General features: G+C 43.4%; 1 protein-coding gene across 1 annotated transcript in view; it reads left to right on the forward strand.

The window, feature by feature from the left end:
• ATXN1 (ataxin 1) overlaps nucleotides 1-13,509 on the forward strand; it is a 364,853-nt gene that overhangs the window by 229,174 nt on the left and 122,170 nt on the right. Inside the window, exon 6 of the mRNA XM_081146185.1 lies at nucleotides 3,913-4,039. The gene's annotated coding sequence lies outside the window, so the exon portion shown is untranslated. The remainder of the gene's footprint in view (nucleotides 1-3,912; nucleotides 4,040-13,509) is intronic.

Raw genomic sequence — 13,509 nt, forward strand, 5'->3', positions numbered from 1 at the left:
GTATCAGCCTTCCCAATGTAGCCACCTTATAGTGATTAAACATACTAAAAAAATCCTTAGCCTCTGTCTGGCCAGCTGACAGAAAGACTTACCCTTAGAGCCCTGGTTCTCAAAGTGGTGTCCCTGGAGCAGCAGCGTGCGCATCACCTGGGAAGTGGTTAGAAACGCAAGTCCTCTGGTCCCACCCACACCTGCTGCATTGGAAGTTCTGGGGATGGGACCCAGCAATAGGGTCGAATAAGACCTCCAGGTTTTTCTGATGGTGGCTCAAGTTTGAGAGGCATTGTGTACACCTGCCCTCCACATGCCACAAGGGTTTCCTTAACAGTGGCTTTTGAAAAGCTGTGAGGGTCAAAGATATAGGTTCCTGGTGACCTGGGGGTGGGGTGGGGGTTGTAAATCTTGAAAGGAGATGGCAGCTGTTCAAAAGCCACTCATGACTAAAAATACAACGGACGAGAACAGAGGAGCAAAAGCTAAGGTGTAACAATTGCTCTCCAGTGTATGGGGGGCTTTCACTTCGATGGCAGGCATCATAGGGGCTCCAAGTCCCTGGGGGACAGAGAAAAATGAGAAGGGCTTAAATTATAGCTAGAGAGTTGTGATTCCTTTGGAGTACGGCTTAAGTCGTAGAACGGGTTTTGGAAATGGATCATTTAATTTAAATTCAGGCTGTTCTAATAGACACTCTTAGGAGGCTGCAAAAGAAGGGCATGGCAAGGTTTCTTTCATCAAGGAGCTTAAAAGCTTTTCAAGCCTTCTAGACTTAAATAAATCCAGTGGAATATAAAAAGACAATATAACGGAGCGCTGAATTGAAAAGGACCTGGGGTTAAAATGTGTGATCGAGACTGTAAGTGCTGTGGGCAGTGAGGGGAAGGAGAAATTGGCAGGGTGTCATTTTCTTTGCCGGACAGGATGAAACTGGCAGCCCGGCATAATTTCCCAGGCCTGGTGATGGGGTACCGGACAGCGCGGCTGCAAGAAGTCCTGTTTCTTGCCCTCTCTTTTTCCCCCGAGTTTTCTAGTTTGTCAAAACGACTGCATCAAAGCGAGACTGAACTTGGAGTATTACTATTATTTTTGGTTTTATGAGAAACTTGTAGAAGAAATTATTTTGTCCTGGGTGTCTTAAACGGAAAGAGACTCAGATAAAAGTTTGGCTTACTCATTTCCTACAGATTTTCAAACTTGCTCCATTCACGGGGAAAACATGAATAAGCCTGCCTGGGAAAACCTTTGTTTCGTAGGATGAGGCAAGCAAATTACTGATTTTCCTTAGTGGAAGAATTAGATCGCACTAGATCTGGGGCATAGGGAACAGGAAAACACTGCAGATGAACACAACATTTCCATTGCTTTTTGTCTTTGCTTCATACTACTCACATGGGTAAGTAGACAGGCAACCAAACCAAGAACCAAGGCAGAAGGTTTCCAAGACACTCTTTTTTAAAAATAATTTTTAATTTTTCAATTACAGCTGACATACAATACTATACGCCATTTAAGTGTGTGAGAGAAATAAAAAAAGATCTGGGAGTCCAGAGGAAGTCAGCAAATTTGAAACCTAATGCAAAGTACTAAGAAGTTGGTTTTTTTTTTTTTACAGACATTTACATGTAATGTGATCTGTTTTTAGCTCTTTTTGGGAGGTTTTTCTTAACTCCAGCTGTGGCATGCAGGTGTTAACAGAGAGCTCTTTTTCCTGTGATGAAGAGGTGACTCGAGATGCATTAGGAAGCCGTGTCGCATCAAGTTTAATACCTGCACTGAGTGGTGTTCCTCTCGCAGAAATCACTGCCTGTCTGCTGCTGATGGCCCTTGCAGACAGAAAGCAGAATCAGCTTTTATTTCAAGATATTCGGAGCAGTTCTGTTGCTTCTTTCTTTTTCGAATTGAAATATAATCGACATAACATTATGTTAGTTTCAGATGCACAGCAGTGATTCGATATATCTATATATGGCGAAGTGATCACCACGGGAACTCTAGTTAAGAGCACAAGTCGGTTGCTCGTTCCTTGATTTTGATCAGGGAGACCCAGTTGAACCGGCCAGGAGTAAAACAAAGAGGACAGAAATCAGCTGGACATCTCTAGATGACATTGCCTAAGGCACAGGCTGCTTCCTCTCCCTGGAAACTTGACGCCTGGCTAACTTCTCTTCTTTCCCTTCTAGGCTCAACGGTTACTTTTGTAAGAAAAGCCTTCTGAGCCCCTCCTTCTAAGTGGGGCACCTACCCAATCATGATTGCAAATCATGGTGCTTATTTTTCTTTCCCAATACCTATTCAATATCCAAACTGAAGCATATACTAGAAAGAGCATACTATGATTCTTCAAAGCCTGTCCCTCGAGAGGCAGCGAGCTCCTTAAGGGCATGGTTCTCGTCTGCCTTGTTCACCGCTGTAAACACAGAACCTGGTGGCTGTACTGCGCGCCAAGGAGAAATCTGGCGAGTGAATGAGTTAATTAATAAGAAAGCACTTTGTAAACCGTACTCACTATGAAGGCTTGGTTAATTATATCAGCAGCAGACACTTCCTTTCTCTCTTCTGTCCTAATTTTTTTTCCTTTCCATTTTTTAGTTACTTTGAGGTAGATTTGTCGGTGTTTTACCAATTCCACATCTAAGATTTGACATTCACTGTTGCCTTTTTTTTGAGATAAGGGACCACTTTTTTCCTCTCAAAAATATTACACCCGCCTTGTTAATGCTGCCACTCCCACCTTTGTTCAGCGTGTGCTCAGGACTTTGAAAGACCCCTGGGGACTGTTTATTTGGGAAGGAAACAGGATCCCAGCGTTAGCACTTAAATTCTGTTTTCTGTTGTCCCCAAAGCCACTCATGTGTGTTCCTGTACCTCAAGTATGCTCCTCAAGAATTCCCAAGTCAAAATAACTTGATAATATTGGCCCAGGAGAAGCTGTTTCTGGCTCTGTCTTCAAGGAGGGGAAAAAACTTAAAAATCCACGTGTGGAAAATATTAATGATCAGAATACGAATAGGTCTTTAAAAACAACAAACAAATGATCCAGTCCTTCCCCAGCAGGTCCTCGCGCGCCACTTCTGTGTGTAAGCGTTATCCTCAGTGAGCGGAAATGGCAGACAGCCAAGTGGAAAATTTCACAGCCCCTTAAACCTCCAGCGCACTAAATCAACACTGCAGCCCGGCCATCCGAGGGAGCCGCGCGGCCTGGGCCAGGTCCTGATGCGCCCTCCCACGCCTCTCACCACCTGCCACTCCCCTTCCTCTCCCTTCCCGCTCCAGGTCCTCAGTTTCTTTCTCCCTGAGATCCCAGACCTCTGCTTCTCTCAGCCCCTCCCTGGAAGGAGGAATCTTAGCCTGGTGGCCCTTGCAGATGTTTAGACGTTTGGGTGCCCCAGGGACGGTTGATTGTTGGTGGCTGGCCAAGGCTGGCTTTTATATTCTGGCTCAGAGCTCAGTAACAGGCTTATGATCACTAATAATACGTTGTGTTTACATAGTGCCTTTCTTCTCAGGAACTGTGAGTGCTTTGCAGGAGAGATCTTATTGATCTTCCCAACAACCCAAGGAGGTATGAAAATGGCAAAAGGTCCTAGCTCCCTCCTTTACGCAGAGAGTAAAACCAAGTGGCTTATTTCAAGGCTGTGTTGCAAGTTTGCATCTCAGCTGGGACTGCATCTGAGGTCTCCCAGAATTGGCTTCAACTTTATGGGGGGCAGGGCAAAAGGTTGGCTATGCCATGCTGCTGTGTCTCCAGGGGCCAGAGCAAAACGATTGAATTTCCTTTTTACAAAAAGGTACTGGAGAATGGTCTTTGGTGAATGATCAATCAGAAATTGATTGTGAACTTCATTTGTTGAGGCAACGAGCGATCTGATGATGGGTTGACCTTTTTCTTTCTCTTCTGTTCTATTCCTGTGCTAGGTTTTTCTCACTTCTCTGTGAAAGAAGAAAGAACACGCCTGAGCCCAGGAGCACTCCAGCTTCTTGTGGGAAGTCTCCATGGTGAAGGACGGCTGGGGCTCCCCGTGAACAGCGCACAGTGAATGTTGTAAGTTAACAAGAGCAGCATCTGCAGCAGCTCGCCTTGCAGGGAGTTGTGAATCACTGGATGTGGCTGAGCCAGGGTGATGAAGGGGTGTTCGTGCTAGTGCTAGGTGATCATCCAATTAATTTCTTTTTTTAGGGGAGAGGTTCTGTTTTTATTTGCTGCGAACTTGCCTTTCTCTCAGCTTCCATGGGGCACTTCTCATTTTCTCCTTCTGGAAAAAAAGAGTAGAATACAGTGATTCTTTCAATGTGGGAATGCCCTTTCTCCTGCCACAGTCAAACAGTACCATGTTGAGAGCAGCCTGGCAATTCTTTCAGGTTGGTGGGTGGGGGTCACATTCTCTAGGCTAAGAATTAGCCACCAGGATTGCCACCAGCAGTATTTTTATTGATGTGAAGTGTTTGATTGGAATGAATTTTTCTGGCTTTCAGAACCTGCGGTATAGTCAGTTGTTTTGGGTACTTCTCTTGCTCAAAATTGACTGATTTGCTGGTTTTTATGAGGCTGCTGGATTAGGATTTTGAGATCCTGCGGGTCAGCCACTGGTCACCTTTCATAAGGCATTTGAAGACCAAGCAGTTGAAGAGACAGTACCCGATGGGCCTTGAAGGGCATACCTGCCATGACATTTAGGGGTTGGACCAGCTCCGCTTTCTGGAGATTTTACCTGATAGTTAGACTGTGTCCCCCAAAAAAGTTTAGAAGAGTTTGACCAGGAAAGAATATAGCTACAGGAAATCCAGGATGGCCTAGGAACATATTACCTTCAAATTTAGAGAGTTAAGAGCCAACTTTGAGTAGTGTTTTATATATATATTTTTACATATATTTGTCTATAAATGTATACACAATGTGTATGTACATACTTAGTATATATATACACACACTTAATTATATATTACATATTTGTATATATTATGTATACATGAATATATATTTGTGTTTGTATATATACACGTATGTATACATGTGTGTATATATAAATAACTTTATATATTAAGTTTTCAGCTCCTTAGTAATTTAATCAGGAAATTTTTCCAGGTGTTTATTATCTTCTGTCCAATTATATAAACAATCTTGAAAAGCAGGGTGCGGTAAGATGAGGACATATACCAGGGAGCAAAAGCACTCACATTGGAAAGAAAAATTTCCACTGAATTTTTTTACTTCATGGTTTTCTAAATATTTGTATTAAGTATGCATATTTATTCATATAAATGGGTTAAATAATCATATTAAAGTAAGTTTATTATATCTGAAATCTCCCAGTGCATCATAGTGAACAGACTATGTGCGATGCTGGTGTTTTCATGTGTTTTCATCTTGTACATATGAGCATGTTGGTTCTGGTGGAAAGTCAATTGATCTGAATTCTATACTTGGTCATATTGTCAAGCACAAGCAAGTTTGCAATCTTAGGCAATCACTGATCCCATGAAGTGTTATTTTGTGAGTCTATAGATATATCCGTGCTACTGCTTATTGATCCGTGGCATCTTTGGTTTGGGGTCCCCATTAGGGGCAGAGCGTCGTGTGAGGCACTTTATACTTAATAAAAAGTCTCTCTTATTGTGAAAGTTTCTGTCACTTTTAAGGAATAATTTGGGGCCTGTTAGATTTGGGTGCCGGAGTAGCGTTTATTTTACTGGAAATTATTTTCTCAATGAGGCAACTGTTAGGATGTACTTCTGGAGATGTTTTTTAAAATATTTTCATCCTAGGAAACAAGTGTCTTATGGAAAAGTGGTTTAGGTTTCAGATTACATTTAAATGAGCACTGCAGTTACTATAATCGTGATAGCTTTTGTTTTGAATCTTGTGGGGTTTTTTTCAAACCATTGCTTTGAATTGCTCTATGATACCGTGTCAAGCCACAAACATTAAGTGAGGTTCTGATGGTAAACTTTCAGATACCACATGGCCAACTTAAAGTTATTGTAAAACCCCTCTATAAATGAAGTAGTTTGAGAGAAAATACTAAATTCTAATGAACTCCTCCTGGGAACTTTATCTTCCAAATTGCATATGCTTGGACTATGTCAAGGGCAGGGGTGGGGGTGTCCCAGTTTTCTTAGTAAATTTTAAAATTGGTAACTTTTTATAATCTTGGTGCATTTTTACAACACTGAGTTTATATTTCCCAAGGGTTGTGCCATTATAATGAGGAAGGCAGGAGATTTTCAGAGAATGTGTGCTTGCACGTAGATGGGTGTGATGGTGGGAATGTGAACATTTGAGTAATCCTCGTAACAGCCATTGAATTAGCTGTGACTTGCCCTCAGCAGTCCTCGCAGACTCTATGCCAAACTCTGTAACACTCCTCTTCTTGTCCCCATTAACCACCTCTCAGATCTGCCACTTTCTTTCTAGCAGACACACTTTGCTCCTCGAAGTGACTCAAACTGGCTCTAAGGTGTGGTGGCTCTAAGATGTGGCAATGAAAACTGACCTCAGAGTCAGGAGACCTGGTTTCTTACACATAACACTGAATTAATTGTTTAACCTTGGCCCCTGAGAGGCCCAAGGCCCATTTTATGATGAGTAACATGAGAAAGTTGAGTTAGATGAGCTCTGGCGATTCTTCTGGTTCCCAGTGGCTAACATCGTGTAAGGTATCTGTCTTGGTGAGGCAGAATGGACCTTCCTTTTCCAGTTTGCCTGGAAAAGTGAACGATTTGACACAACTTTAATTTACAACTGTTTTTAAAACGTTGAGTCTTATGGTTAAAAAAAACACACAATTATTATTTCTGTCACCATCATGATACCCTTTCCCCAGGGCCCTCCCAGGCACCATGTGACAGTTCAGAGGTGTTGACAAGAGTGCTTTCTAAGAATATAGTTGTAGTCGTTTATAGTTAGGATCCACACCCATTGGTCTATTCGAAAATTTAGTATGAGCCACTTTTGAAATTAACTTTTTGAAAACTGTCCACCTTCATATTTAAATATTGCTTAGTGTATAAGTAAGGAGATGGTGATCTACACTTCTTTCCTGAGCTTCTCTGCATCCTTAAATAGGATTTCTCAAGTTGCCTTTTCAAAGTAGTCATCCCTGACCTGTATAAAATAGCACCCTCCCCATCCCTCTCTATCCTCTAGCCTACTTTGTGTTTTTTTAAGCACCTTACGTATTATATATTTATTTTCTTAATCATCCACCTCCTTAACTCTACTGTAAGCTCCATGAAAGCAAGGATTATAAGTAGTAATAGTAGTAATAGTATTTTCTGGTGAATCTATGAGACCTAAAATGCTGCTTAACCCACAGTGAACACTCAGTAAATATTTGAGTGACCAAGGACAGAGTAAACCTATGCCTGGGCATCTCCTGTGTGGTCCTGAGCTATTCGTAAAGGAACATAAATGAAGTTCTGGTGAGAATTGGGTAGGAGGTGGCATGGAGAGACTAGGCTATTTTCTTTAATCCTTGGAAGTAGATGTTTAATGTCTCTGATGTATTTAAGTAAATGTGGGAAAGGAAACAATTTGTTTTTAAAAAATGTCTTTATAGAACTATCAATAGAGTTTGGGGATTTTCTGATACTTTAAAAAAAAAAAAAATCAGCACCATGTGTGTTTCCTCTGCTCTTCTGTGCGAGTGGTTTGCTTTATTGCTCGTTTGTGAGCAGCATGCCCTGGCATTCTCTGGAAGGTGGTGGTTCGGGTAGTTTTGCCTCTTATAATCAAGTCATTTTATGACCATTTATGTTTATATTTATTCCCAAAGTGGGAACCAGGCTTGAAGTGCTGAGTCTACCTAGAAACTCACCACGTACTGAGTTCACAGCGTCACTTCATTGTGTTTACTTTCGGATGACACACAACTGGGAATGGACGCGGCGTGCCTGCATGGACCAGGTTCGTCTCACCGCCGTGTGGTGCACAGGGGGAGGCCACGGAGGTCAGGGAGGCATCGTTCTCGCTGCTTCTGCGGCTCACCGTAGGAAAGCCTTCTTGAATTTTGTGTTTATCGACCCCCTTTTCAGAATAACTGCTCTGAGCGCAGGAGTTCCATATCCCCGGGAAGAAACGGAAAGACTAAAATAAACACCTCCGTGTCTATTTGGACAGCATTCTGCTGTCTCCATAAGCTTTGAAAAAATGGAAGCTGATTTCTAGTCTCCAGAGTGAGAGAATTACACACCCCCCCTCTAATAAGAGTGCTTTGGGAATTTCCCCGTGTCTGTCAATTTGTGCCTTTTAGATTCGCTGTCTGCGACACCAGATCCTCTAGCGTTACCATAAAAAGCACACACACAAAAACAGGTAGAGACGGGGGGCAGGAGAGAAGGGGCGATTTTACATACTGATGAATGAAGAAAACTGGTCTTTCCGTTTCGGCCCTTGCTCCTAATGCGCTGGTAAACGGGCCTGCATATTGTCAACAGCTCTGACCGGGCACATGCCACGCAGGTGTTTGCGTAGCCTCAAGTCCTCGAGGGTTTTCTGTCCCCCCCTTCTTTCTGTCGCCCCGACTCCGCCCGGCCCCTTCTTACTGGCAGCCTCGCCGGCGCTGGCCACTGCCCCTTGGCGGGCCGTCGCCTGGGCTGCCACCTCTGCGAGCTGAGGTCAGGGCGACTTCCTGAGTCACTTGGCCGAGCCTCGCAGGCCCCAGGCACACCCTTCCCCTCCGGGTCGCCATCCCTAACTGCCCAGCCACCTCCCCAGCATGTGTGAGAGGAGGCGGGACACACACCACCCCCTGCAGTTGAGGAAGGAAAACTGTTCACGTACCTTCTAGAATATTCATGTTCTGTGGGGCAAAGAAAACGTCGGCAGCCTGGGCAGGCTGCTTTCTAACTGAACAGTGCTGGGGTAAAAAAGTCTTGTGTTCTACTTAAGTTTGCAGTTCACTAAAAAAATACAGTTTGTTAAAGGACTGTGTGTGTCAAGGTGTGCTGAAGTCGGGTAGGGATACAGCGGTGAGTAATCTGTTTCCTGTCGTCTGAGACCAGCAGACCACAGTGGGAGGCTGTGTGCCGGGCTCCCTGCAGGATGGTGGGGACAGCTCCCCTGGATGGGTTTTCAGGGGAGGCCGCAAGGTCTGCTGAGCAGCCGAATTAGGCCTCGGAGCAGAGGCAGGATTTCACCCCGATCTCTGTGTGTGCTTTGAGACGGCAGAGGAGGGAGAGGAGACAAAACCAGTCCTGTCTGTAACTGCTTCTGCACCTGGGCAGATGAGCGCTCAGTCAGAAACTTCTTTCCATCAGAAATGACCACCGACAGAGGCATAGAAGGGGGATCTGTAGCCCCTGGGAACCACTCTCCTTCAGGGTTATTTTATATGTTTATGTTCAAAAGCTGAAGCAAGAGCTTGGGCCACTTAAAGAAATGATGCCTCTCCACCCTAATAAGTATCGTGTTTGCAACTTGAACTTGGGACAGAAACCACACCCAGAACTAAAAATGTGTTTCTCAAGTGGTGTGTCTTTGAAGTGCTCGCTGTTTAAGAGGAGTATGCACGCAAGAAAGAAGGTCAGGGGGCCTGGATAGTGGTGCTGCCTCGGGACCAAGGCAGTGAGCCACTGAAAAGTCTTCCAGAGAGAGATCTTTCGGCATCTCAGAGGCTGGTGGGCTCCGTCATCTTTGTTAAAATATTACTGATGTATGTCATTTCTCGCAAAGGATGGCACGCCATGGGACTTGAATTTTCATTCTTTAAAAGATCGTTCTCTCTTGCTTTCTTACAAAATAGTGAGGCACAAATAAGAACTGAATAACATTTTTTTGTCATAGGGCAAAACAAAACCCGTTGGTTCTTACCAGCAAGTAAACTGTTCCTTGGGAATAGTGTAAAAAGGTAAATAGATAAGTTCATTTTTTTAATTCCACAGTTGTTTTTTATTTTTAAAAAATAATCAGCTTTTAATACCAAAAAATCCATTTAACCACTCCCCCCAACATATATTTATATTAAATTTCAGATGGTAGCTACGTAATAAATCATGCTAGGTGGAATCTTAGGTTGAAAGAATTAATGCATCTTGTATATGTCCTGAGAACTATGTTAACCTTTTACAGACACCTGAATAAGTATGTTAATGATTTCATGATTCCGAAAAAGTAATTTTCAACAAGTATAAAGTGCTTTTTAGGAGAAATAATAAAATTAGCTGTTTGTGACCTATGTTAGAGGAAGTTAGTTTTTCAAAGTCATTTTTTCTATTTCTGCTTTTGTTCTGAAACAGTTTCCTTAAGCAGAAAACCCCCCAAATGGAACTACTAACGGGATACAAATGGCAATCTCCTTTAGAACCTTTTATTCCCCAAACTCTGGCAAGTCCTTGTCATCCTGCCCTTTGGACTCTTCTCTTCTCCCACCTCTAAATCCCACTTCTTTCCCAATACTTTTATCACACAGCATCTGTGCCATCTCCCTCCCAGCTGCAAGTGGCCAGTACTGGGATAGGGCTTGTCCCCAGTGCCTGCCCGCAGAATTTGCTGTTAGGACCCCTGCGCAGTACTAGGCGGGCTTAGATCATTCATTCTGCACATAATCCATCTTCATGGACATCGGGACACTGTGCATCTAGAAATAAAAACATGCTTTCTGAAATAGTTTTCTAAAATTTCCATCAGATTGCTCTTCATTCCAATTTACTTGTTTTCATCTTACACCTTTGTAGCTTTCATAGAACTGAAACTTTTTAATTTCTCCAGGGCTAAAATCCAAGGCCTGAACAGGCCGTCTCAATGCCTGGGGCTCCTGCGAGTTGCTACCCATTATAAGCTTTGTAAAACTCACCCTGCAGAAGAACTAAGAGAACTGGGCAAGAATTATTCCCTTTCCCTACCATGGCAAGCCCTCGTTTTCTGGGCTCCTTTGCCTTTTCTTCTTTGTTCTCTGAGAAAATGGGGTATTGATGAGATTAGTGTACTATTGTTCAGAAAGCTATTGCTTATACAAGCAGATCCCCCCCTCCCCTTCCCTTTGGCAACCTCAGTTGCTTTACCTGTTTCGGGTTCTGCTTCTGCTGTGAACAACCTCCCCCCCCACATTCAGGAGACTAATAAATTAAATATACAAGTGTCAGTTCCTGCACACCTAGCAGCTCCCTAATTCAGAATAGAGCCATTCAGCCTTTATCTTAGGGGAGTTTCTTGCCCCTTCTTGCGAGCACATCAAGCATAAGTGTAAAGGATAGTGTGGCAAGGTGAGAGCTGTCCTCTGGGTAACGTTAGTGTGTCACTCCCCTTTGGCAGAGCAGATTAGCTGCCAATCGGTATCTTGTTGCTGTCATCGGAGTTTGCAATCCAGGTTCCCAGCTCTGCTGGCGATCTATTTCGGCACCCCCGCAATGATGCCAGTTGTCCTAGCAACCTGCTGGCTGACACTTCCCTAAAGACAGGCGAGGAAGTGGCAGTGGGAGAGGGGGGCCTCCAGAGGGTTAGAAGAGAGTTGGCAGTCACCTTGTTCAAAGAGGATCTTCCATTTCCTTCATCTGGGCAGGCCTCCAGGAAGGGAATGTCAGTATCAGGGGAGTGTCACTTACTGAGGATCGTGGACCACATGGTCCTCCTGGTCCAGATAGCATCCCCTGGAGAATAGCAAACCGAGGACTGGGCGGTCCAGGCGGAATGTGGGGTCTGCCGGGCCAGCATGTTAGGCGATCTCAGAACATGAGATGGTACCGGCCTTCCTTGTGAATTGAGTTAAGGCTCCGGTTGTGTATCAGAATTGGCATTCGGAGCTGGGGAGGTGGGTAGATGTTTGGGAGTGAGCAGAGGGCAGGGACGGAAGGATGAAGGGACACGCCACTGCAGTCAGTCTTGGCTCCTTTTCCTGTTGACGGGTCTGGCTGGAAATCAGTCCGGTGTAACTAGAGCTTTCTTACTGGGCTCCAGTCATGTATCCATCTGCCCATCGTTGAAAAGGAACACTATTCGCCTTGTCCTCTCCTTTTTAATTACTCTCCTCCCCCTCTTATGTCAAATTGAATTGGCACGAAATGACTTTTCCCCCTTTTTTTTCTGACTTGGATCCAAAAGAACATAGACGTCCTAAGGATTATATCTTAAAGTCCCTAACCTAGTTGGCCTTGCCTAGATTAAGTCTAAAATCTGGCAGGCACTTGACATTGGCTGTCCTGGGGACTTTATTCCATAGCCATTTTATTGTGGAAGCCGCTAGCTAGTGGCCTTGGCTGGCATTTTCTTCCAGAAGTATTTGTTGGTGGTGGCATGGTGCTATCAGAACATTTTTCATAAAGAAAGAACTACAGGAGGATCTACCTGCAAACCTTGTTGGGAGGTGGGGTGCAAGGGGTCTGATGACTGGAATGTCCCCAGGACATTTGAAACCCAAAAACAGCATAAAATATTAATACCATAAGTTTCATTACTAAAAGGGTTTTTGTTCCCTCAGAGGCCTATTATTATTTGCTCCACTGAATGACCATACTTAGCTGAGATCATTGCATGTAACTGTGTCTTCATGATGGGGCACCCAGTTAGGGTGTAACTGGACATTTCTAGCATACTTTATATACTCAGCAAGTATCAGTTTCCTCTTCCATACCTGCAATAAAGATAGGTTCTGAAGATCTGGGACTGGAATGGAGAGAAATGGTATTGGAATAAGATGGTTTTCTGTACTTGCAGAGCAACCTGTGTTCTTAAGGTGTTTCTTAACAAATAGAATTTTTAAAATCAGTTATGTTTGACAGGTGTGTCAGTGGGTTATTTTAAGTTGTTGAAATGGTTTAAATTGTAGAAGACACTGTGTGTTCCTAGAACAATAAATAACACTTAGGTGCATTCTGATATTGTAGAGAAGTAGAGTTTTGTGTGTTTTTTTAAAGATAATTTATGTAATTCTTAATTCAGTACGTAATGGTAAATATTCCTCATGTTTTCTCATATTGCTATGAATAATAAATACAACTAATGTGCATTACATTAAAGTTGGAAGATTAATCTCCTTCTCTAGATTTGATGGTTTCTTTGTTAAAAGAAATTTGGTGAAGCAGATGGTGGCCCAGGTAGGTTTCATGAACTTCATGTTTCATGCTTTTCTTTCCACAACCGATCTAGACACGCAGTAATTGGAAGCACACCTAGAATAGATAGAACCCGTTCTCTCTTCCTCTTGAATTTGTTAGTGTCAATCACAGAGGCGGTTGTTTATCTAAATATTATTAACTTAGGAGATGATGGAGACACCTTAGGCTTGGTCCAGGAGCAGGAGCTTTGGGCTAAGAATGGACACCTGGGTTCTCATCCCGTTGCTACTTCTCCAAAGCCATGAGCAAGCTACTGTCTTTCTCTGTGCCTTTATTCTGTGTCTTCCAAAGGAAGAGAAGGGTCCCTTTCACATAACAGCATCAGATTTAAACTTTTTGGAATCATATCTGAATTCAGATCCTAGCCCTGCCACTCATTAACTGTGTGTCCTTGGGGAACTTGCCCAACTTCTCTGAGTCTTATTTACCTCATCTGTGAAACAGGGTTGATCTTACCTACCCTGC

The sequence above is a fragment of the Miniopterus schreibersii genome, assembly GCF_964146895.1.
Source record: "Miniopterus schreibersii genome assembly, chromosome: 8".
NCBI classification, from domain to species: Eukaryota; Metazoa; Chordata; class Mammalia; order Chiroptera; family Miniopteridae; genus Miniopterus; species Miniopterus schreibersii.